The sequence below is a fragment of the Amphiura filiformis genome, chromosome 3, assembly GCF_039555335.1.
Source record: "Amphiura filiformis chromosome 3, Afil_fr2py, whole genome shotgun sequence".
In the NCBI taxonomy this organism is placed as follows: domain Eukaryota; kingdom Metazoa; phylum Echinodermata; class Ophiuroidea; order Amphilepidida; family Amphiuridae; genus Amphiura; species Amphiura filiformis.
This window is the reverse complement of record NC_092630.1, coordinates 82,671,119-82,693,726: the sequence shown is the minus strand read 5'-3', so window position 1 is coordinate 82,693,726 and position 22,608 is coordinate 82,671,119. Positions and strand designations below refer to the sequence as shown.

General features: G+C 37.8%; 1 protein-coding gene and 1 non-coding gene across 2 annotated transcripts in view; one reads left to right on the top strand and one right to left on the bottom strand.

Annotated features, from left to right (window-relative positions):
• Positions 1 to 22,608, bottom strand: part of LOC140147547 (uncharacterized) — a 40,369-nt gene that overhangs the window by 2,153 nt on the left and 15,608 nt on the right. The gene's annotated exons all lie outside the window — the stretch shown is intronic.
• On the top strand, positions 11,705 to 11,778 carry Trnat-agu (transfer RNA threonine (anticodon AGU)). Its single transcript has one exon. It is a non-coding gene; the product is annotated as a tRNA-Thr (tRNA).

Below are 22,608 nucleotides of genomic sequence, written 5' to 3'. Positions count from 1 at the left end.
CTAAGAAAGGGATTTTGTCATCTTTCTCTTCTTCGAAAGTAAATTTGATACTGTTTGTTTGATATATTGTGTTAAGATCCCGGTGAAGATGATCTGCTAAAGTTTGCACTTGACCATTGTTGATTATTTCAAGAACATCATCGACATATTGATGCCAAAGCCGCGGCTGACACTCGATGGGCGCGGTCGCAATAGCCTGCTGTTCCAGGAACTCCATAAATAAATTTGCTATAATGAGGGCTGACCGGGTTGCCCATCGCGGCACCAAAACGCTGCCTATAGACGCTGCCCCGAAATTCAATAAGTGGTAGTCAAAATAAATTCCAGGAGCTCAATCATGTCCTCAACGTCGAGTTTGGTACGCTTTTTCAGATCTTTACCTCCTACTAGTCTTTGTTTGATAATATCGAGTGTTTTTATGATTGGCGTATTTGTGAAAAGGAGACCACGTCGTGGAATTGAATATTTCTTTTCTTCTATGTAAACACCACTCAGTTCCTCCGCTAGATCTTTCGAGATTTTAACATGATGTTCTGTGTTGCCAACAAGTGGATTGAGTAAATCCGCTAAAGCTTTTGACGTTTTGTACCCGAGGGACCCGAGGGAGTCTGTGTAAACCATTACGGGCCGAATAGGATTACCCGGTTTATGAATTTTGGTGGTGCAATACAGTCTCGGAGTATTGGCCGTGGTGAAGCATAATAGCGAGCATCATCAATTTTCTTCTGAAGTCTAGTTAGAATGGTAATTAATTTGCGTTTGTACTTAGCAGAAGGGTCGACTTTTAGCGTTTTGTCTTGTCATCTTTCAGCATTTTATGTACTTTCTTCTCATCTGATAATCTTCCTTATCAAGTACAATTGCGATATTCACAATTCCCGCGCCGAAATTGTCTAGTGCAATGACGTAATGATTATTTGTGCTCAATTGTCGTCAACCTTAATTGTATTACTGAGACGTCATTGCACTCAGTGCCCGGGAATTTGGAATATCGCGTGTCGATAGATATCATTTTTTATGGCCAATATGAGTTTGTTTAAAATAAAACACGTAATTCGTGCTTGATAATTTTTTCTAACATACAAGGCCAGATGTAAAAAAAATCAAGAAGTTCTGAACTGATCCCGTTAAAGAACTTGTTAGACATCCTAAAAAAGGAGAGTCTCAACAAAATGATGAAGTTCGATATTAGTAAGATTGTGACCCATTCGTCTCAGGCCCAGTGGAACCAGATTGAACAAGGACAGATCAGCCGCCTAGTCAAGTTATGAACAATAATGATGACACGCTAAGTACTGAAGATGAAGGATAAATGTGAATTAAAACTAAGAACTAAAGATATTGAGACAGACAAAATCAAATAAATAAATGAATAAATAAATAAATAAATAAATAAATAAATAAATAAATAAATAAATATATAAATATATAAAATAAAACAGAATGTTGTAAAAACTACAGAGAAGAAAATTGAAGAATAGAACATAACCCCCACTAAAACTGCTTCAATAATAATTTGGAGTATTTTACAATAGCATTTTGAAAACATTGTTAAAATATTGTTGTAGTGTGTTTTTATACAAAACGTTCGTTTTAAAACGTTTTCATGACCTTATATAACCCGACATTTTAATGTTATAAAAACGTTTTTACCTAAGCCAAAAGCCAAAATATAACTTATTCAAAACGTTTTTGTGTTTGCTGGGATAGTATGAAACAAAATAAATCAGATATCCCGGTGAAATTTGGCGAGCCAATGCTCACCATAGTCAGACCCCCCTAAAAAAAAGAAGACAAGGTATACCACTACAGCATAAAATTAATTTAATGCTCGGGTCCATATTAAAGTTAAATCAGTCCGATTATCTAAAGAGTTTAGAAAACGGGTTAGGCAAATTTCACCATAAATTGAGGCTATCAAGCTTGTTGTACCACTTAAAATTGAGGACAAAAAGAAATATTTAATATCCTTTAAATAATTTACTAAATAGTTTTCCCGGCCAATTTCGCAACTTGTTTGTTCGATTGATTTATTTCCAAACTTGTTCGTTCGGTATATAATTTTCATCCCTATGTGACTTTGTATATTTCTTTAAAATATGCAGTTCTGATGGCTCCCGCTAGGAATCCGACGAACGCCATTTGAACCTAATACCTCAGATTAAAATCTTCCGCTCTTCTCCAGTGTGCCTCTGTGCAGACTTGTTTCTTCTGACTCACTATATGCACAATTAAGTGATCACACCAGTCACATTATCATGTAGTCATTGTAGCTTCATGTGTGAACTTGCACATGTACATGATGTAGGGGAGTGTACTAGTATTCGGATGTGGAATATTAAAATGACGGATGAGTAAAGGCTATAATAATGATATTAAACATGATAACTTGAAATTCACCACAAAAGAAAATTTCTTGAAATGTTTTTCCAGTTTGCTCTTTTTTACTGTACCCTTTATAGGTGTCATAGTGCAGTTATACTGCACAGCAAACATGATTCGACCTTTGCATTACTTAAATATGATTAACAGGAAACTATTCCAGCAAAATCAATCGATAAAGTCTAGTCTATCCTCCACATTGAATGGTGGACTGCACTTATGCCCAAATATGGCACTTGCCAATCAATAATCACCCACTTGAAATCTCTGACTCGCTGCACTGACCAAAGTTATGGACAGATATGGGAGCTGTTTTTGCTGTTATCTGTCATTTACATACCAGGGTGGTACGAATATTCGCAGATGCCCCACATACTCAGTTTTTAGCCTACAAATTAAATGTTTACATTATTCTTGATTGACAGCAAGTACAAAAAATATCCGTCAAGTGGTTTAGCTTTAATGCCCTTCGGAAGAGAGCGGTCTACAAGTGAGTGATAGTCACTAAAAGTTGCATTCGATTTACACAGGGAATTATGCAGGCCATGCCGTGCCCTACTTACTAAAACACCACAGTGCGAATATGTCCAAATATCTAAATTAACTAAAAATTTAGGATATATTACAAAACTATATTTCCTAGAATATCAGAGAGTACAATAAATATTGGCCGGTTATTTTTCACACAGTGACGTTAACTAGGAAATACCCTATACCTAAACATACACTGTTTGTAGAGGTCACACCTCAATGGTGAGAGCACTGTGTATTGTGTATAGGATAATGAACAGTAACTGCAATATGTTTAAATGAGACATAGCATACATAATGGGTGGCAAAGTGTGCTCCACTGCTCATGCAGGCCGGAGGCTGTTGCAATTAGGGGAGGCAGTATTTTACAAAATTATACTTATTATTGTTTACCATCCTCAAAATATGTACCAACCCTAATTAATCAAGAAAAAGAAAGAAAAAATTCGCTGAATGTTAGAACCAAATTATCGGTAGACGACGTCATGGAGATTTTAGCTTTCGCTCTACTACCACATACTTCTCCTTTCGCGGCCAAGTGTATCAACAAAAAATTGGTATCGCGATGGGCTCCCCGGTTATTCCACTGAATAGTTGCTAATGTCTACATGGAATGGCTTGAAAAAGAAGCCATTGTCACAGCCCCGGTCAACTGGAACAGCTCACTTCACACATAAATCAGATTGACAAAACCGGTAACATCAAATTCACGTATGAAAAAGAAGAAAACCAACAAATCGCCTTCCTTGACACCCTCATCGTCAAGAAACCAGATGACTCCATTAAACTGTTAGTGTACCGTAAAAAGACCACACGGATCAGTACCTCCACTTAAAATTGCACGTGTCGTTCCCATTTACAAATCTGGTGATGCTACTTTATGTAACAATTATCGTCCTATATCTGTTTTACCTGTGTTTTCCAAAATTTTTGAAAGTATTATTCATAAAAGATTGTATAAATTTCTTGAATGTCATAATTTGCTTCATAATTGTCAATTTGGTTTCGAAAAAAGCTCTCCTCTTACATGGCACTCATTACCGCCTATGATAAGATTGCTACAGACCTTGATAAAAGATTACATACAATGGGCATCTTCTTGGACCTCTCGAAGGCCTTCGACACGATTGATCATCACATTCTTCTTGATAAACTTCATCATTATGGTATCAGAGGAAGTGCCTTCGAGTGGTTCAAGAGTTACCTTACCAATAGAACTCAGTATGTTTGTTTAGATGAATGCAACTCATCATATCGTAATATAACATGTGGTGTGCCCCAGGGTTCAGTCTTAGGCCCTTTACTTTTTATCATTTTCCTAAATGACATTGCTTTTTCTTGTGATAAACTTGCTTTTTGTAACCTATGCAGATGACACAAATGTTATTGTTTCACATGCTAACCTCCCTGATTTAATAACTATTGTTAACCAGGAATTAGATAAGCTTTCTGTGTGGTTTAAATCTAATAAGTTGTCGTTAAATGTAGACAAAACAAATTACATTATGTTTAAAAACAGGTATAGCAATCGTGTGTATAATGATTTAAATATTTTTATTGACGGGGTCAACATCTCCAGAGTTTCCCATACAAAGTTCCTTGGTGTTCTCTTAGACGAGTCTTTAACTTGGTCAAAACATACTTCAAATGTTGTTAATATTTTATCTAAGTATTGTGGTATCTTGTATCGCCTTAAAAAGTTCTCCTTCCAAAACATTGTTTTCATTATACAATACTCTTGTGCTTCCCCACCTATCTTATTGTAATTTAATTTGGGCAGATTCAAATAACACCAATCTCCACTCAATCCATCTAAAAAAAAAAAGAATTATGAGAATCTGCTCAAATTCTCACTGGCTCGAGCATACTCCACCTTTATTTAAGAAATTTAATACTCTGACTATTTATGACATCCACAAATTGACCCTTTGTTCATTTATGCACAATTATGCTTCCAATAACCTTCCTGTTAATTTTGCCGATTATTTCATTCAAAACAGGTCCTATCACAGCTACCCCACCCGCATATCCGCATTTTATCGTCCGTATAATTTCAACACTGATTTAGCAAGAAATACAATTAGAAGACAAGGTCCTCTGATTTGGAATACAATTTTACATGAGTTAAAGAATGCCAAATCACTGTATGTATTTAAAAGAAAATATAAGTCATATCTGTTGTCATATTATCAGTAACTTAATTGGTTTGTTTATTTTATACCTGTAACTTATAGTTAATTTGAATTTTGCTATATGCCATCATCACTGCCTTCACCTTAGTGTTTAGTTGCACATGTCCTGTCCGGTCCTGTTCTGCACTTACCCAGTCCTGTTCCTTGTTTGTAGTTGTCATGTTTTAGTAGTTATTTAAGGTAGTAATCTATAATTATCATCATTTGTAACTTCTAGGGTGACCATACATTTCGAGCTTTGCTCTTTTGGTCTCCCCACCAATGTTTTCTTTCATTATTTGGTTTGTATAATATTGTATGGTGAAAATAAACTGAAACTGAAACTGAAACTTTCAATCTCACCACCCACTTCAGCACAAACTCAGCGTCATCCGAACCCTTTTGGGTAATAGCAAGAAAGAAAGCAAAATAAAGGGGCTTTCGCAGCGTGCCAGGAGGATATTCAATAAGCATGGCATTCAAATATCTTTTAAGCCAAACTAGACATTAAAAACATTCTGGTCCATCCGAAGGACAAACGCGATTCATTACAAACAGCCGAATGCGTTTATGAAACCCCATGTCGCAACTGTGAAAAAACGAATATTGGTGAAACCTCTAGAGCTAGGTACGCGGTTAAAAGAACACAAAACCGAAGCGAAAAAAACCTTTCAACTAAGCTCTGAAGAACTGCAATGTTTGAGATCTCTTCGGCTTCCATGCTTTCCTTTTAAGGTCCTCGATCCTGTTTCACGTTCGAACTTCCAAGTATTTCTGGAATATCATGTTGTGCAATTATGCTGTACTCTTCGAAGGAGCCATGCTTTAATTTATATTAAGTCTGCTGATCTACATTTTAAATATGAGGATGAAGCAGATTTTAGTTGATTAACTCCTCTACACCCGAGTTCATAGTTTATGAACCCAGCGCCTCTCTGCTGTTATGTTATGGACTGGTGCCTAGTTAAGTTTTGCACTATTCGTACTTGATCATTGTCTTTCCCTCCCCGAATCCAACTATTCCTTTTTACCGGAAGCAGAAGTAGCATCAGGGTCAGCACAAGTAAGTACAAATCTGCTGAATTAGTTAATAGAAAACGGACCATGCAGGCTCAAGACTTACATTCACTCAAAACTATGAATAGATTACAAGACAAGTATCGAGAGAACAGAGAACAGCTAAATTGAAGATGCCGAAAACAAGTGATATTTTCGCCTAGACTGTTGAAGCATTATAAAAAAACTGTCAGCAATCAATTATTTGAAACTTTATTTGAACAATATCACACCAAAGGCTGATGATATGTAAACATGATAATTAAAAAAAAAGTGCAGTAGATCCTACTCGCAAAATAGGTTGGTTTGCCAGCTAGCCATTTCACGTTTTTTAACGTTAATAATACGTTTCAGTTTTGTTTCAAAAACGTTGCAATATTACACTTAAAAAACGTTTTGATTACGTTCGCATGAAACGTTTCAAAACCGTTATCATAGCGTTTTACTTATACCTTCATACACCGTGTCACTTTTGGTTAAGAAAACGTTTCAAATTTACGTTTTGATAACGTAAAAGTGTGGAGTTTTTTTCCCCGAAACATGTTATGAAAATGTGTTCTTTGATGGAATGATGCTGCTGATAATGATGACGATGATGCATGATGATGATGATATTGATGATAATGATGATATGAAGATGATGATGATAAATGACGACATACGATTTAATGATGGCTTTATACATACGAAAATAATTGGTTGTATTGGAAAGTTTTCTAAACGATGTGTTAGTGTTCCAATATGATTGTCTTAAGAGCCGTTGTATACGTTATTATTTCGTTATTAAAACGTTTTGGTGCAAACATTCAGTAATCAATAATTGAACTGTTACACGGCAGCGTTTTTAAAACGTTTTTTGAACGTTTCACAAAAACGAAACCAAACTAAAACCAATTTAAAACGTTTTGAAAACGTTTTGTGTTTTTGGGTTAGGCCTACATGTGGAAAATATTTTACACATTATATTACACTGCACCCCCGAGATGACACCACCCTATGCCACTATAAAAAAAATAATAAAGTACATGTTTTATTACCCAAAAATTGTGGACACTAAAATTATCATTTCATCAGCGATAACCTATGTTATAGAAATACAAGTCTGTAGGTCACGAGTTCCCTGTGTTAAAAAAAGTAGTGCAAGTCTGCCGAATTCGGCAACCTTAATTCATTGTTGTTTTCATGTTTAAATAGGGTAATAAAAAAAAAGTTGGTTCCAATGCCTCCCCGTATTACAATACATGTATACTTATCTACATGTGTGTATCATGTACATTTTGTGTAGCCAGGACCAGATTTAGCTTTTTCAGGGCCCTGGACCAGGCTAAAATTTAGGGCACTTGCTATCTGGATCCATGTGTTACTCTCCACCCAACCCCATCCATGTAACCTATTTGTTTTGACTATGATCAGGGGACTCACAGTAGGATTCATGAGTGGAGTTAACATGCATCTGAGAAGTAAGAGTAGCGCTACTCTTACTTTCCTGCATGCATGTAGCCATGTAGGTAGTATTGTGTGGTACCCGTCTGAGAGCTTTTGCAAAATGAAGACATATGAAGCCATTTGGTGAACCATTTTTATTAATGTGTACACTTTTTATTTGAAAAAGCCAAATTTTGTGAAATGTCGGCCCAATTGAAGTCATTCTTGGACATGTTTTCACTATTGTCCAAGACAGAGATAAAAAGACTTTACCGCGTCTGATGTATACTGTCAATCAAACTCCCCAAGGCTCTTGATTTGTCAATAGCGCGTTTGACGTCGTGACGTCGTGATGTTATTTTGACATGACCGGGCAACTGTGAGATAGCGGCAAATTGCATTTGAACACCGAACAATTCAGCGAATGTGAACTCCGAGACGTTATCATAGAAATATTGCAAAATCAGTGCTTTCTCAGCTTGGATTTTGTGGAAAAACAGGTCATGCAAGTAAAGGACAATGGATGGTGACGTTAAACTACAAAGTATTCTTGCCCGAGAACACAAGACAGATAAAAGTGAGCCGTGTTTCGGCTTTTCAACATGTATTCAACAATGATCTGACTGTATTCTGTAACCTATTCTATTACCCCCACGAAAGTGGTATATTTGAGTGGTGTGGAGGTATCATATTAACTACCGCGTTGCAGTGTTACAATAAGTGACATACCATTGGCAAGCTTGGACTTAAATGACTTGGATGTAAATTTTATGCAAATTAGCTCATGAATAATTAATGAGCTCATAGCCAAATATGATGAGAAAAATATTTTGATTTACATTTTTGAAGTGTATGAGTACATCAATGTGGCATTTTCATGCAGTTTTAGATACACTGCCATGTTTCTACATATAATAAAAATAATTCCGAGTTACTGTGGACTATATTTAAAAAGTTCATGGACATTTTTGGGCAATTTTTAGGGCAAAATGTGGCCTAAAAATGGTTAAAATATGCAACTTTCCAACATTTAAAATCATTTTATGATGTGTAAATGGTAGTTATATTAGTAAAAAAGATTTCTTGTTGATAGAGAAGTGATAAGATTTCAAAAGATAAGACCTTATTTGTGTAAATAATTTTTTACATGCATATTAAGCCATTTCGTGACATATGGCACGAAATTGATGGGGGGGGGGTAATAGAATAGGGTTAAACATGGTATACACCGTGAACTTTTCTGAATTAATCGACTCAAGAAAGCATCCAAAGCTTTAGAAACTTACCACGCTATACTTCTGCAGTAAGCTGTGACATCTGTAGCTCCTCACATACACAAAGACAGTATAGTATGGGTGTTCTTCGTGATGAATAATAAAGTTCGTCGTCGCTCTCATCATCATCGACATCGCTGTCGTCATCGTCAAGTGCAAACCTGAAGGACTCCATTGCTTCATCGCTCAGTCTGGCATCATTGTACTTCTCGCGACCAATATTCATGTTCAATGTTTATCACATGCCTTTCTGCTGCAGCCCAGTTTTCTGGAGTGACATTCGCAGGGGCTTCCTGCATCAGTTTCATGTGTGGTTCACATGTGTACGGTGGAAGCCTCAATATAAAGTGACCATGTTTTTAGCAAGATTGTCAATATTGTATTCAATGTCACGGGGTTTATTTCTATCAATTAAAGCCTGCAATTGTATTTTGATCATAGATTCTTCATACGGAATGCTATGGTCACGAAGCCACTGTTGCTGAACAGCTTTCCTATCATGGATAGTAGGCGTTTTGTTGACTTTTACCGTATGATAACTTGCGTTATCTACAACTATTACTGAATTTGGTGGAATATTTTTTAATAGTTTTTCTTGGAACCATCGTTTAAATGTAGCAGAGTCCATCTCATCATGATAGTCATTTGATGCACATTTGCTCTGGAAAACAAGCTCGCAGTTAGGAACAAATCCACTGGCTGTCCCGGCGTGGAGAATAGGCACTTTCAGGCCACCATCGCCCGCGGCGTTCACCCAACACCAGACTTCATCAGGCAACTGACCCGTTGGACTGGTCACGTGATAGACGGTTAGGTATCAACCCGATGGCCCGGTCCCATGCATGAGATAAGTTAAAGCGGAGTCCCCCTTTCTTGTTCAGTGATGGTTGCTCAATGCGTTCCCAAATGGCTTCTTTTATGCATCTCCTATCCCATTGTTCCTCCTTATCAAGAATAACGACTTCCTCGTTCTTAATTGAGTGTCCAGTGTCCTTTAAATGGAGGTAAACAGCGGTGTTTTGCGCTTCGTTGGTACTTGGTCTCCCATGTTGACCGGGATGTTGACCAATACGGGTTTTTAACGCCTATTTGGTTTCTCCAACATAAGCCGCTGACCAATCGGGGTCACCACACACAACCCCGTACACTAAGTTTGAGCGTTTGTCCTTCGGCTGCTTGTCCTTTACATTCACAAGTTTCCCGCGAAGCGTGTTAACTGGTTTGAAGGATGTTGCAATTCTGAAGGATTTGAAGTGGTTCTTCACGCGTTCCGAGATTCCCGAAATATATGGTATAGTAACGCGGGCTCTGTTGGTTTAACCACTCGCGCCTCCGGTCTTTGGCTCCTTACTCTTGGTGGCTTTGAGATAGGCCCAGTCCGGATAACCGCAGTTATTAAGGGCTGTTTTGATGTGGTCCTTTTCCTCGGGAACTTGTTCAGAGTCACTTATGATCGTATCAGCTCTATATTGGAGAGTTCGAATTACTCCTAACTTGTGTACGAGTGGATGGTGGGAACCAAACTGAAGATAATGGTCAGTATGTGTGGGTTTCCTTTACACCTTAGATGTCAGGGTACCATCGCTTTGTACAGATATCAAACAATCGAGAAACGTTAGGGTATTGTCTTTGCAGTTCTTGAGTGAATTTTTTGTTGTCATCCACGCTATTGATGTGTTCGAAGAACCCGTCGAGCTCGCTACGGTTGAGTACGACCTAGTACGGTCTATCACGTGACCAGTCCAACGGGTCAGTTGCCTGATGAAGTCTGGTGTTTCCAGACGCAACGTCGCAATAGTTGCAAAAAGTAAGTTCCAGTATTAGATTTAATTCCAAAACTCTGTTTGGAACTACTGGATGACTAAGAACATTCACTCATTTATTAAGACATATTGTATTGAATCCGTTGATATATTTAGGCTGCAACGTTTGTGAACAGCCTCCATTGAATTTGTGTGGAACGTACTCGCTATCGGGGAAATAATATGTCTTGATTCCCCACCGGAGCGTGATAGACACCCAATGATAAAGAGCGACGGTGGGGTGTTCCTCACTAGCTGTGGTCCCAAAACACACTGGGCACTTCTTTATCCATACGCGGATGCAGGATGCGTTCCCTCAGTTTTTGGGGAAAATAAAAATATAGGCCGAATTGAAGCCATTTCGGTAACCATTTTTACACTATAGGGCCTATATATTATTTGGCCTACGAGATGTGAACATGGTGAATGTGCAGTGCAACCTTCCTTTTTTCTTTTTGAAAGGGGCGCGGACATGCCCGTACGCAGGATTTCATGGTGGGGGGGCTGATTTTGAAAAAGTGGAATTTTTTCCAAACTAACTCTTTCTATGGCAGTAATGAGACCCTTAGTAGATGGATTCCAAATGTCTGACCCGTATTCCAAAATAAGTCTGACTTGTGCCAAATATAAAGAATTCGAGTAAGGTGATCTTTAACTTCATTGCAAGTGTGACGGATCAAGCCCAAAATACGGTTAGCTTTGCAAATCATAATGATTAATATGCATTTTCCAATTCAAATTATTATTGATCAAGATCGTTTTTCTAGCAACAGAAAGTAAATTGTGGTTACCAAGTTTATAATAAACAGGAGCAACATGGTAACGTTTACGTGTTTTGACCTGGGGCATCGCACATTTTTTGCATTAAAATCAATATCCCATGTTGTACTCCAGTTATTCAGAGCATTGAGGTCATTTGTGCAGAGCCACTTGATCATCTGTGGAATAATTCTATATAATTTGACATCATCGGCAAAGAGAGCAATGCGTGTACTAGTTAAGAGTCTCCAGGATGGCATGTCATGGGTACGGGTATGAGTACGGGTACGGGTACTACAAATTTGCCTCTGTGGCTCAATTGGATAGAGCGTCGTGCTAGTAATACGAAGGTCGTCGGTTCGAATCCGGCCAGATGCACTTTTTTTGGGGGGGGGTTCAATCTTAATGTGCGCTGGCTGCTGGTAAAGATAAAAATGTGTTCAATAAAGTGTCACTAGAATAAAAAGTATGAGGTATTTGGTTAAAATGCTTTAGTTGATAGCTATGTAGTAGATAAAGGGTGAGAAACAGACCATTACCATAGATAATCGGTGTCTTCCGAGCGACTAGCATGCGAACCATACCTCAACAAGACACCGATTGTAATGGTCTATTCATTTTCCAAAAGACAAAATGGAAAAGCTGATGTATTATCTTGTAAAAGTTTAGGGTTTTCCCAAAATAAAAACACCACGAGACAGTGTAATATTCTTCTCATATATCTTGCGTTCGAGTCTATGAGTCTATCTAGTGACAAATGCAAGTGATAGCCTTATTAATTCCTTATACATATTCGTAATATTAATAATCGAATATATAAATAGTTCAAAGGTCAAATTACCAAAGTGGGTGTGTTTTACCTAGACATGAAGGTAACTCGTTTAACACCATAGAATATATATTTATCTTTAATATACTTATAGAACAAATGTCCAGAACCAAATCAACGCAGATTCCTATTTTGGTTGGGGTTAGGCCGCGGATTGTTGTAGTGTTTCTACATCTAGTCTTGTGGCCTGTAATGTAGGTGCAAAATATCCTTGGTTGAACTTAATATGTAAGACCGCATGGCTCTTGTTTTGTTACCTACTTCGTCGGAATCTGCGTTTTGTTGGGAGAGGGGGACAAAGGTAGATTGACACCCTCGTCCTAATTATGCAGGCTTAAGTTGAGAGACATAATACAAACTAATTTGCATTATTCAATAGAGGTGTTCTTGGTGTCATTAAATATACACAAGTAATGTCTACCATCTTCATTCAAATATAATATGCATAAACTTGCATAATAATTTATGCTGATCGTGTAAAATATATAAAGTAGAGCCCTCTATAGTTTGATCACTTCATAATGCACTTTGATGCATTTTAAGTTTGTTGAAATGTCCAAAAAGTCAAATAATGTGGCCAGTGTTTCTAAATACGAACATGTACTTCTCTTGTTCAAAATTTATTGACCAAGATTATCTTGACCTGACCAGGATTATCTTGACCTGTCCACATTACTTGATATAATCGACAGTGACGAGACTTTGAACAAAGGAAATACAATAGATAATGGAACAAAATAAGAGGGTTAGGCGTATATATCAACATCTTGTCCTCCCACAACTGTAAAATCACTGACAATAATAAGGACTCAGTGGCTATTTTTGTGAACCGTGTAAAAATGCAGTTGCGCGAAGTTAATAACAAGAACACCACGGTATTTGCAGTAATTGACAGAACCACAGACTTCTACAGACCATGTATCAACAGTCAAAGTCCCCGTGTATTGTATAGTATTTCTCGCATATTCATGAGGGCCGATTGTTCAATCACGCCAGCGCTGCGTGCCTTTGCGTATACGCGATAGAGCGTTGCGTGCTTTCGCGATTACGGAAATTTCTTAGCAGTCTCGCCTGCAAAAATGTCGCATTTCATGGAACAATCGGCCCTCATTATCGGGTGATGCGGAGACTTTGACTGGTTGTACAACTTCTGTTTTCTCTCTCCTCTGTGGACAGAACGCCTTGCAGAATTGTTTGGCAATGCACCCTGTTTTGATACATCCTGTATATCTGTTCCTGTCAAGCTTATGCTAAGATTCGATTTTTCTAATCAATTAATAATTGTCATAGAAAGAATATTGTTAAGAGTAATTTGAATGTGTAATTTGAATTTTTTTTTTTAATCCTATGTATAATTATTTGAAGCCCCATGCTTGTCCACCCAGAGTAGGGCACAATTTCCAGTAATTGGGAGCCTGTTTTAAACCATTATTTTGTCTTTCCCTCCGGAGAAAAAGACAAAAGTGGTATACGTTTAGCAAAATATAGTAGAGGGATTGCGATTTCCAAACGTAGCATCGAACGTACGTGGAATCTATTCAAAATCCCGTCACAGGAGAGTGGTTTTGAATAGATACCAAATAGATTTGGAAATCGCAATCTCTCTAGGCTTGCGAGTCCTGGGTGTTGACTTGCACATTTGTTAGATTAGAGATCATAGAAAAAATAGACCTTATTTCTTGGAGATAATAGAAATTAGGCCTATGTCTATTATAGGCTATATATAATACCTGTCCTAATAATTATTTACCATGGCTAAGGGTCTCGCAATAACAATGTGATTGTATAATAAAAGTATAATAATTCTTTTTCTTGCAGCCTGTATATATCTAAAAGGGAATTTCTAAAAAAATAAACCTGAAAACGTTAAAGAATATCATTGTTTTTAGAACTTCACTGAGTCCAGTTTTATCAATGACCAAGAAGAGATTCTATGTGATCTAATAAACATGATTATGGGTTTAAATGACCGTCATGATGCGTGGAACAGGTACATGGATTAACAAGAGGTTTTCCAATGTATGTCATAAAGAGTGCCCACTCAAGAGGAGAAATTTTAAAACCTGGATTGATAGGTATTGATTGAAGGGATATTTTTGATATCAAAAGCAGATGTGATTATCACCGTAAACTAAGTATTAAAAGGAGACCAAGCAAATCTCATCACATGAACCACTTTTTACGAGCTACGAAGTGGGAAGGTTGTTCCAAACCTCCTTAATTTTCAATATTAATCGTCATATACCGTTATATTTGGTACCAATGTATAGCTATACGGGCCTTCTCTATCCAGTGATGAGTACATTATTGTCGCTCGCATCACAAACTATCGTATCTAACAAAATATAGCGACAATTCCCAGCTAAAACTACTAACAATGCCAATTTTACATCAAAGAAAAAAATCCCTCCTTCAATTCATGAAAATCATCTGGACAAGAACCAAAACTATAATTTTATACGGTCTAAAAACCAATAATACTTCAGCAAAGAGGGCATTACAAATTGACACAATCAGATATATTTGATTTTTGAAGACAATATTTCAGGTAACAGGTTGAAAGATAAACTTCCGTTCCTTTTTCGTAACGTAGCAGTAGTGTATCTCGGCAGCGTATGCACCGTCTATATGTAATACGAGTACGAGTCAATTATCAAGCAATATACGAGGCAATTAACGCTTGTCGTACACACGGTGCTTGTAATCATCTTTTGTAAACTAGAACATTAGTATTGCAGCAAACAAATACTTTTAAGAAAGAAAGAACTAGAAAGCAAAACAATATATATGTAAAGATTTTTTTTGTCTTCAGTATAATGAATTATGAATGTCTTATTTTTCACCAGTTGATATAAAGAAACCGCTCAAATTTTACCTGTTTTTTTTTTCTATATTCTACAGGGCCGAGGGTTTTGGCGTCCTAGACAAGATATAGGAATCTTTATTTTTTAGTATTTTAATACCCAACATTCAAGGCAAGATCCTCATAGTATTGCTAAATGAAGATATCAACTTTTGTACGTATGAGATAGCTGTGACAAACGGTAACTCATGCTACAAGCAGAGGACATGCTAAAAATCACTTACTTTTATTCTGATGGTGTCCTAAAACAAAAAAACACCATTAAGCCTAATTGATTATAATAAGTAACAACTATGTTAAGAAAGAAAAGGTATACCAACTGATGTGGGCAAACAAGTAAAATACAGACTAGACGGTACGCATAGAGGGACAAAAAACAACTAATGTAGGGTTAGCCAAAACTTTCTTGCCCCTCAATCATTGTCAATAATACCCTCCCCCCAAGGCTCATAATTATTGCACAGCCCCTAACTACAAATTTAACTTGACACACTGCTTTTCCACATAATCAATATTTTGTCAAATCCAGATTTACGTTTCCGGTGACTAACGGTGCCCACTCTTTCAAATTTGTTTGGTGTCAATAATTAAAAGTTTTTGCATTTAGTAGTAAGTTTGTGGTGTCATTTTCATAATAATGTTTGAAATACTTATGAATATGAACAGAAAAGTATGTTCTTTGAGTGACTGCAACCCATTGCATCTAAACATCTCAAAAAAGTAACTGACCCCCCTTAAATAATGACCATTATTCAAAAACGGGTGATTGTATTACAAATCTGTAAAATGCGTTGGAAGCTAAATTTATTTCTGCACATTTTGACATCTCATTTGTAGCAATTGACTAAATATTGACGTCACAGCGTACATTTAAATCAATGTAGCCCAAGATCTGAAAGTTGCAGTAAATTCTATTGATTTTGCATTCATTTTATTTAAAGGAAATCTGTGTAATGATATCTGAGTGTTTTTGTATTGTAAAAATTTGTATGTAAGTGCAACTTTCAAATCTGGACCTCGTTACATTAAATTGACCGGTGTTTTATTGTTTTCTGAGCTATCGTATCAAATGAGGTATCAAAATGCGCAGAAATAACTTCTGCTTCCAACGCATTTTTCAGATTTGCAATACAATAGCCCCGTTTTGAATAATGGCCATTGTTTAAGGGGGTTAGTTACCTTTTTTGAGATGTTTATATGGCAGGGTTGGGCGTAAGACCTGGGACGGTGTAATAAAGGGACTAGAAACAGCTTGTTGATGGCTATTTTTTTTCAGATTATCTGTTACGACACCATGCGAGGACTAGGTGCGCCGATGGCGCGATGTTCGAATTTTGATTATTTACTCATCTTGCCATTCAAAATACAAAAAAATCATCAAAATATTCCAATATTTTCTATAACTATGTCAAATTGTGCTAAATTTCTATATTTTTTCGAGGATAATGTCTGTGTAGCGTTGAGAATCATTTACACATAAATGTGATAATTGTTTTGGAAATGTAGAATGCTAGAACAAACAAATTTAAAATATTTCCTGGAATGTGTATAATACCGTACGCTTTCCGTTCCTATCACAGAATTGACCTTTTCGGTAAATCCCATAAGCCTTTGCGAGTACACCTAAGAACTCGTCATTCTGCGTCACGCCGCTCCGCGCCGATGCGCACATCGTTTATCGAACATCGTTTCTGCGCATTGCAAGTCGGCGTGACGTCAAATGACGAGTTCTCAGGTGTACTCGCAAAGGGTTATGGGATTTACCAAAAAGGTCAATTAGAAAAGGAAAACCCGGACTCGACCGCCATCTTGATACAGGCATGGAGCTAAAATTGGGGTATTCGGTTTCCCTCGGAATGTGCTCGAGGCATTCGTTGCCATGCAAGCGCGACGTGGATCATGGGCGCATTTTAGAGACGCACTTGATGCGACCTGCAGGCGAGTACCTATACGCTTCAGATGAGACGCATAATTGGTTTTCGTTCGTCTCCGCGCACCGCCGGCAAGGACCCGAATGCCCCCAAGGCGCGATTGTACGTGGCGATATATGGAATCCAGAGCCTGGCGCCGTAGGTGCACTGGTTCGCTTAACAATCTGACAGGCCCTATATTTTACCAAACTACAATGATCATTCAAATTGTTATCAAAGGTATCATAACCGGTTCTGTATCTTTTCCGAATTTCTGTATGAGGTCAGAACCAAACTTTATTAGTTACACCTGTATCGGTAAAGCAAACTGTTTGTCCTTTCTTCAAGGTGGTCCTTATTATAAGGCTTTGAAAATGCGAATGGATACTAATGGAAATTCATACACTTCTAGTACGCGCAGTGCTTTCCGCCGCGTTCATTTTACTTGCGGGTTGGTACATTTATATTTGCCTGCATTTTCCAAAATTTTTAGTGACAATATTGTTATAAAAAATCTTGTACTGAGATGTTGATGCGTCTAATGCACTCCACCCTTCGGGGCTCGTGCATTAGACGCATCAACATCTCAGTACGCGTGCATTATTCTGTACAATTTCTCTCCCAACAAGTGATAGGCATGTATTAACCTACAATTAACGTCAAACAAAAGTAAATAGAAGTACCACCAGCAAAAAATCATCTCAAATTACATACATCAGCATGATTGATGCTGGAAGGCTGGACTCCTAAGAATAACACTAATTTAGATTAATGGGTCATGTTTGTCCGGGTAAAGATTCCTTTCTGTTTATTTTATTATAAACCTACAATTTCACAAAGCAGGGATTTATGGTTGAGCTAGAACCTTTTGAAATACCTTATTACGCACAGATCATTATATGTGAGTGGAACGTTTGGGAATATTCACGTTACATTTTGCCCCATGCTAATTCAATAGCCAAACCTAGACGGCTTTAAGAGCCGAATTCGTAAAAGCCCAGCACGCAATAAGTTGATATGTATTGCGGTAGTAGTATTAATAAAGTTATACTCTCCAAAATCCTTCAAAATAAACTTTTATAAGTTTTTATCTGCTGGTATCAGACCCCAAATTTGTGATTTGATGAATGCCTTCAATTGGAATAAATTGAATGGAAGGTGGACAAACCATCTCCTTCTCGTGATTTTTAAAATCATGTCTTTATTCTCAGTTCACCCTCACTCGTAATGCTCACTGTCAGAGAACTCGCAGACGCTAGAGCAATACGTTCCAAGTGCTCCGAAGTATTAAGACAGAAGCTTAACCCGGGGGGCACATCGAAAAATGTTGGTGGGTATGCTCTCCCGGAATGTTGAGGTGGAGGGTCTTTGGGAGCTGACGGCGTACCGAGAAAAGGGGGTCTTTTGGAGCTGCGAATAAGTAAAATGGGGACTTTTGGAGCTACGAACAGTCAAAATCAAGGATCTTTCTTGGCTTTCTGGTTGAAAATCGCTTGAAAAAACCTTTCAGAGCTGAAATTATCAAAATCAAGGGTCTTTCGGAGCTTATTTTGGTCAAATATAGGGGTCTTTCGGAGCTGCGAAATCCAAAAGGGGGCCTTTCCGGGGAGCATACCCGTATGGTCATTTGTGTTGAGTGCCCCCCCGAGCTTAATAGTTGGATAACTTGATCAACACTAAGGTTTTCAGCACTGTCCACTTTCCAGCTTGTATCACTTTCAAGCATTATTGTTCGATCGCATTCAGGGTATCCTTGACCGGGATGGATGTAAACAGCGAAGTGACATCAAAGGATACCAGGGACTCATCCGCACGTACAACAAGATTCCTAACCTGATCAACAAAAGTCTGAGTGTTCTTTATATGATGCACTGTTTGGCCGATAAGACAGTGGCGTAACTATGGGTCAGGGTGCCCGGGGCGAAAGAAGATTGGGTCCCCCTGACAAGGTTGTGCATGGTGTAGTCTCGGTCCCAGCCGATTTGTGCTCCTTCGTCACTAAACAAACCGTCTGGCGACAACCTCATAGTACGTTTTTTCTGATTGGCCAATCATCGTCATAAGAAAATCTTCTGATTGAGAATTGCTGTCAATCAGTGCCGGGCTTCAATGCATGCAACGGTTGAGTGACAGCTATGCAGTTACATACATCCACACAACGTACGTGAGTACGCGCTGCGAGTCGCTGACATGAAAGGCGTTATCAGACGATTGGCGCCTCAGTGGCTGCTTAGCTAGCGTACATTTTGCGTTTGCGGTGTCTACAAATAGTGAGGGGCCTACAATGTTTAGTGTCAGTTACACAAGTCACGTCCTATAGCCAATTGAAAACAGTTTTATTTGGAAATTCATTAACCAATCAGCGATCGTCATTTCAGGGTTGTCGCCAGACGGTTTGTTTAGTGACGGAGGAACACAAACCGACTGGGACCGAGACAATGCATGGTGTAGAGCAAATCAATTTTGGTATTGAAAGCCGAATAACTATATTATTTCAGGACAAATGTATTTCATGTTTCTATGAACTTCATGTTTATAAAAAATGTTTTTATCTGCGTCTTTACTTTTGAATATTCGTCACCAACAGTGACATAGCCTACCTAGGGGTTTTGACGCTCGGGCAAGAATATTAAATGTGCCTCATCCTAAAACAATTGCGCGCGGGCGCGCGAAAATGTGCATAAATACCACTACTTTGGTATAATCAAGTTTAATTTTGGTTTTTTTAATGACTATTTATGTTGGAATGCGCGCGAAGCGCGCGAAAATTTTGTGTTGAAGGGGGCACCCAACTGAAGAGGAATTCTATGCATGGTGGCAAAGGTTTTCACTTCTTTTCTATAAAAAAGTATCATCGTGTCGAAAGGGTATCCAGGGTGCACCCTTAGCCCGGGTGCCCCAGAGCCCATGTCAGCGTCAAATCGTGCCAATTCATATGTCACAAATCCTATACTAGAAACGATAGGTCTCAAGGGAGCACCGGCTTTGGGTATGTCACATACTGTTAGACTTCTCCGTACGGTCCACTTGCCCATTTTGCATACTCTGGCTACATTTAAGCATAAAACGTTGATTTGTATTAATTGTGTGCAATTGATAGATTTTCACATCCGATATTTTCAGTCACCGTACTCCCTCTGTTTGTTAGCTTCCCAAGTGGGATTTTTTACTCGGGCTTTCGTGATCAATAAACTGGTAGATTCAAAAATCAGAAGTGAGCCATTATAATTGTGCAAGGTATGTTGCATTCAACAACTTTTATTGTCACTAATGATATAAACTATCGAACACTTTAATTTTAATAAACATCAGTATAATTTTGAGTTCAATGACGGAATGCGTTCATCATGATTAATAATAACATATTTTCATTTATCAAAATTCGACTATGGCATAGTCTACATACTGTTGGGTATAATTTCCAGTATGTTTTACTGTCAATCGCTCCACAGTCTTCCAGTTTGACGTCATCAACATCTGTGACGTCATCGAATGTGTCCTAGTACTACATCAATAGCAACAATCTTGAGAGCAATAATATCCGCTGAAGACGCCGGTTGACCAATGACCCGATGAAAGCGCTCCGGTTAGTCTACCAAATTTGAGTAGCGTAGAAGTATTATTTTGCTTTCTATTTACGTTTACCGCTACGTATGGTCTATTGCCATTTGGTCTAATACCATTTGGTCTAATTCCCGTTTCGTCTATATTCAACTATATTCAATTGGTCTATTACCAGAAAGGCTAATTGCCATTTAGTCTAATAATCATATAGTCTAATGTCCATTTAGTCTAATATTGTTTGGTCTAATATCCAGTATGTCTACTAACCATATAGTCTAATAACCATTTGGTGTCATATTTTTTCAATAACCATTTGGTCTAATAACCGTTAGGTCCAATACTCTTATGGTCTAATAACCAGTTAGTCTAATACCATTTCGTCTATTTGCCAATTCGTCTAAAAAAATTGCCATTTCGTCTACTACTGGTTACGGGCTGAAAATACATATAATGAGGCAAGCATGTGTTATGAAATGAGCACATGTAAACAAAGGTACTATATGTATCAAATCTTATGCATTCTTAGTAGAATAATTGTTATTGTTTATTGATCATGTTGATATATCCAAAAAATGAAGACTAATACATTACATGTAGCCTGCATGTATTGCCTACTCGAATGAAAGTGATATTTTGCCGGACTATTTGTCCTTCTTTCCTCGGTCTTTTAAGGTTAATTTGATAATAGGCTCATCACACATCTCTGGGGGTGCCGCAGGTGCAGGGCATTTGCCGGTATTGCCATTCCAACATTAAAACAAATTAGGTTTCATTGTCATTTGCATATGGAGTTATGTGTAGATAATACATGTAGGCCTGTAGACCTGTTTACACTGTTTATGAAATGTGCTCCTTTAAGACCACGATGACCCTGGACTATGACCTCACACTCACAGTATATCGTTATTGCGCCTACGCAGCCTCACAGGTGCTATTAGACCAATCGGTTAATAGACCAATTGGCTAGTAGACTAAATGGCTTGTTAGACCAAATGGTTCGTAGACCAAATGGCTATTAGACCAAATGGCTATTAGACTTATTGGCTATAGACCAAATGGGTATTAGACTAAATGGTTGTTAGACTAAATGGTTTTAGACTTATTGGTTATTAGACCAAATGGTTATCGGACCAAATGGTAATCGGACCAAATGGTTATAGGACCAAATGATTATTGGACGTACTGGATATAGACCTAATGGGTTCAGATTAAATGAATATAGACGAAATGGGATTTAGACGAAATGGTATTAGACCAAATGGCAAATCCCCCTACGTATGAATATATGTGCTATATATATATACATCATTATATGTAATATCTTATTGTGGACATTTTAACACCTCTTGAGATCCGATGCGACATTTACAAGCAAAGTTTCAACTTACGAGCATTTAAAGCCTTAATGTACGATCTTTTTAAATTTTTAGATTTTTCTTTTTTTCTTCCAAAATGATAATATGCAATCATTATGAAAGTTCCCAATACATTTGGACGCGAAAAACATTGGGAATTTGCAAAGAAACAACATCATAAACTTCACCTCTATCACTCGAAATATCTCGCAATTTTCGGATTAGGACGCCGAGTGCGGCCTCAGAGTTAGTCTCCTACGCAGCCAGTTTGGTTATGTTCCTCCACATATGTGGAGGGAGCGTAACCAAACTGGCTTCGTAGGAGATTAAGATTTGCGGTCGTTCCGACATATTATTATACCGTGATAAATTATGATAATATGTCGGACTAAGAGAAAATCATCCCGTTTTACTACAAATAGGGCGAATTTGACAGTTTGCTCATAGATGTAAGTTGGAACATGTGCAAGTATTACAAATATGCCACAAAACAAATCGGTTTTGAAAAAAATAAAGGTATAATTATTCTGAAAAAAGATCGTAAGTATTAACGGCTTTAAACGAACAATACGCCGAAGCAGAAACTTGTGCATCCAAAGGGCAAACTCTCGGCATAAACATAGCAACATATCGTTTATGCTGTACAGTGCAAAGACTCGGACTGTGAAGATTCGTATATAGCGGAAA